Below are 4,947 nucleotides of genomic sequence, written 5' to 3'. Positions count from 1 at the left end.
GTAATAGAAAAATACAATAGCTAAAACTGAAAAATCGACCTGGCAAAAGAAGCTATTAGTGAACTGAGGTCAGATCAATAAATTGTAAGAAATCTGAAGAATAAAAAATAACACAATAACATACATTGAACACAATGTCAAAGAAATCTTTAATAACATTAAATACACCAACATATGCATAAAAGGAGTAGCAGAATAATAACAAAAGAGAGAAAAGAGCAGAAAATTATTATTGGAATAAAGGCTGAAAAATTCTCAGGTTTTATTTTAAAAACACTTTTGTATACATCTAAGACATGAACGACAATTAGGGTAAATACAAAAAAATCCAAATACATATTCATGATAATCAAAATATTGAAAGTCAAAGATAAAAAGAGGGACACCTGGGTGGCTCAGTTGGTTAAGTATCTGACTTCAGCTCAGGTCATAATCTCACAGTTCATGGGTTCGAGCTTCACATGGAGCTCTGTGCTGACAGCTCAGAGCCTGGAGCCTGCTTTGGATTTTGTGTCTCCCTCCGTCTCTGACCCTCCCCTGCTCACACTCTCTCTCTTTCTTTCAAAAATAAATAAAACATTAAAAATTCTTTAAAAAAAAGGTTTGAAAAAATTTAAAAAAATCAAAATTCTTAAGAAAGACAAGACTCTACAGTATTTATTTTTTTTCTCCATAATATTCTATTGTCAAATTGTTTTCCATACAACACCCAGTGCTCTTCCCCTTAAGTGCCCTCCACCATCACCACCACCTCTTTTCCCCTCCCCCTTCCCCCTCAACCCTCAGTTCATTCTCAGCATTCAATAGTCTCTCAAGTTCTGCATCCCTCTCTCTCCCCAACTCTCTCTCCCTCCTCTGCTCCCCCTGGTTCTCCATTAGGTCTCTCTTGTTTTCCTGCTAGACCTATGAGTGCAAACATATCTACAGTATTTAAACCAAAGTGCTTTTTCCCTTTCCTTTGTCCAGCCAAGAAAGTGGGCACTCCACTTCAGACTGCTTTAACTGAGAACAAAGGACTATCTTTTTGCCCAGGTCCAGCCTCGAGGGTTTTCTTTCAAGAAAGAACAGGACTTCAGCCTTTCTTTTCTTACCTCCATTGTCCTGTTTCTAAGGCTAATTCTTAAGTGAGTACCCTCTAGGACTAGGGGTTTCTTTCTTCCACTCGACTCCACCATTCCATTATAGAATGGAGGCTCTGCCTTTTGGGTGGCATACAGTGAATATTGTGCATGCCCATGGTCCTTCTCCCAGCTCATGAGGTAATGGTCCTATGCCAGAGAGGCAAGCTAAGTGGACCGGAGGCTACTGCTACACCTCCACTAAGTGCTCAGGTCCTACAGAATGGGTGTCACTCAGATAAAAGCTTGTCATGGTCCTCACACCCAGCTCCAGAGTCTTGGTTCAGAAGTTTTGCTTTGGAGGAGAAGCAGGCCATAAAAAACATAGCTCCAGATCTCTTCCCAAAAGAACTGACCTCATTTCCAACAGAATGTGAAGAAGTTTACACCTCAAAGCTCTTTCAAAAACCATGGGGGTTATGGTAAAGTGAATGAGGAAAAGATTTATGGACCTAACAAAGATTTGGCATAGACTATAGGTTATCTAGTTTGCAGGAGATAAATCAGGAATAAGACAGCCAGAAGGAGCCTTCCTATTGTGAGAACAAATATAAAACACTGACTTTAGAGACTATTCCACTCAAGGAAATACAATTCATTTAGATTAGTTTGCGTTTATGTCCGAAAACATCATTGTAAACAAGAGTGATCTGCTGGAAATTAGTGGAGCTATAATTTAGACAAAGAGTAGCAGAGGCCCAATCTGTACTATTGTCATTCAAAGCAACTGTAGGCATATCCAAAGTTGTGACTCCTTAGAAAGCAGCATCAAAGTCTTAATATTTAGGAGGGGATGGGGAAGTAAATGCACTACAACTATCCAGCCTATCACTAAGCAAATAAAAAGCAAATAAGAAAGGCAAATTTCATGGGGAGAGCAGTAACCAGAAGTGCTACAAGTCATTACAGTATGTTATCTAAAATGTTTAGAGGTGCCTGGGTGGCTCAGTTGGCTAAGCCTCCGACTTCGGCTCAGGCCATGATCTCATGTTCGTGGGTTCGAGCCCCACATCAGGCCCTGTGCTGACAGCTCAGTGCCTGGAGCCTGCTTCCTATTCTGTGTCTCCAGCTCTCTCTGCCCCTCCTTCGCTCAAGCTCTGTCTCTCTCTGTCTCAAAAATTAATAAAACATTAAAAAATTTAAAAAAATAAAATGTTTAGTTTCTAGTAAAAAAATTAGAAGGCATGCAAATAAACAGGAAAGCATTACCCATCACAATGAAAAAACCAGGCAACAGAACCACCTGTGAGAGAGACCAGATGTTGGGTTTAAACTGAAAACATTTTAAAGTAGTCATTATTAATATTTCAGAACAAAAGGAAAGCTTGAAAGGAGTAATGGAAGGTATGATAACAATGCCACCTTGAATAAAGGATATTAATAACGAGAGGCAAATGGAAATTCTAGAAATCAAAAGGTACAATTCCTGAAATGAAAAGTTCACTACAAGTGGACAATGGGAGATTTCAGCTGGACGAAGAAAGAATTAGTGAATTTGAAGACATAACAATTGACTTTATGTAAGCCAAAGAACAGATAAAAGTAGAAATAAAGAAAAATGAACAGAACCTCAGAGAAATGTGGGGCACCATGTAGCACATTGGCAGTTGTATAATAGGAGTACCATAGAGGAGGAGAGAGGGGGGAGACAAAAACTGTTTGAAGAAACAATATCTGAACACTGCCCAAGTTTGTTAAAAAAAAAAAAAAAAAGCAATAATCTAAACATCCAGGAAGCTCAACAATTACCAAGTGGGTTAAACTACAAAGAGACCACAAAAATACATATCATTGTACAAATACTGAAAGTCAAAGACAAGGAAAAAATCTTGAAGCAACAAGAGAATACCATACTGTTTTAATTACTACAATTTTGTAATAGCAGTAAAAATCAGGAAGCCCGATGCCTCCAGCTTTGTTCTCCTTTTTTCAAGATTGCTTTGGCTATTTGGAGTCATTTATGGCTCTCCACAAATGTTAGGATTGTTCTACTTTTGTGGAAAAATGCCATTGGAATTTTAATAGGGATTGCATTGAGTCTATGTATCGCTTTGAGTAGTATGGATATTTTAACAATATTAATCTTCTAGTCCATGAGTGTGTAGTATACTTTTATTTATATGGGTTTTCTTTAATTTCTTTTCTTGATGTCTTCTAGTTTTTGATATACACATTTTGCATTTCCTTAAATTTATTCCTAGGTGTTTTATTCTTTTTGATTCAATTGTAAATAACATTGTTTTCTTATTTGTTTTTTTATGGTTTGTTATTAGTGTATAAAAACAAAAGTTTTGTGTATTGATTTTGTATTTTGTGATTTTACTAAATTTGTTTATTAGCTCTCATAGTTTTTTATGGATTTTTAGGGTTTTCTATACATAGTATCATGTAATCTGAAAATAGTGGCAGGTTTCTTATTCCTGTCCAATTTGGATACTTTTTCATTTCTTTTTCTTGACTAATTGCTCTGGGTAGGATTCCCAATTTTATATTGAGTAAATGTGGTGAGCTTATTAGTAGATTGGATATGACCAAGGTAAAAATCTGACACAACACAAAGTCTCGATCTTTGAAAGCAATAATTGATAAGCTCAGACTTCACCGCAATTAAAACCTGCTGCTCTGTAAATGACAAATATCCAGAGAATGAGAAGACAGGCCTCAGACTGGGAGAAAATATTTCCAAAAGACAGTTCTGATGAAGAACTGTCATTCATAAGATAGAGCAACCATGCTTTACGGTATTTACCCAAAGGAATCGAAAATTTATGTCCACACAAAACCTGCACACAATGATTATAGATCCTCACTCATGTGAGTTCTTCCTGGTGACTGTAAGAAGAGAGGTAGAGATAAGTCGAAAGGCAGAGAGGCCTAGGCAAAACCTTTATCCACTCTCATTGCTGACACCAAATCTTAGACCCTCCTCTCGTCAAACTCACCTTTAACTCTTAGGTATGTGTAATATTGTTTTTAATACATAAATAAAAATATCATTTTTAATAGTTACCTTTTTTCATTCATACATAAACCAGAATATGAACAACCCTCTGTAAGCTAATTTTCATTTTGCAGTATCACAAAAAGTCTTGTTATGAATATTTGTGGAAGCAACTTTATGACAAATCCTCATCTGGGAGAGTTTGTAAGTTCTACAGATGTAGGCACTCGCCTGCAGTTTGACCAACTTCAAATGTTTACAGTATCTTTCACAGTTTTCCTACCACAAAGAGTATTCAAATATGGATAGAGATTTTATTCAATCCACTTTCAATATTTATCAATTATTTATATAGTTTCTTTTTACCTCCTGATATAATAAATTACAGTAATGCTCTTTAGCTATGCATTCATTCTTGAAATAAATCATACTTACTTCACTGTAAACTATCCTTTGGCATACTGTTAAGTTTTGGGGGGCTAATTTTTATTATCTTAGTGTATTTCTAAGATTTTTAATGTAAAATAGCATTGATGTTTAACGTACGTATCACAAAATGCACAGATCAGAAGTTAATAGATTGCAGAATTTTACAATACCAACACATACATTTAAAAATCCCATAGACCAAGTGATCAGACATTGTCAGCACCCAGGAAGCCCCTCAAGTCATTAGAGTTAATAGCTCCATCCACTTGGATGTTCCCATTTTATCTCAAACAATATCTTCACAATAAAACTCATCCTGTTCTCCAAAGCATTCCTCACCATCTATCATCAGGGTTGCTGGTAACTTCTAGGTCACAAGACAGGCCTATGGCTCTCCTGACTCTGGCTTAATGTCTGAAAATGTCAAGGTCTGAATCTACTCAATTGACTATCACAATC

This window comes from Suricata suricatta, chromosome 6, assembly GCF_006229205.1.
Source record: "Suricata suricatta isolate VVHF042 chromosome 6, meerkat_22Aug2017_6uvM2_HiC, whole genome shotgun sequence".
Lineage (NCBI taxonomy): Eukaryota > Metazoa > Chordata > Mammalia > Carnivora > Herpestidae > Suricata > Suricata suricatta.
The sequence above is the reverse complement of the archived record's forward strand: the minus strand, read 5'-3'. Positions refer to the sequence as shown.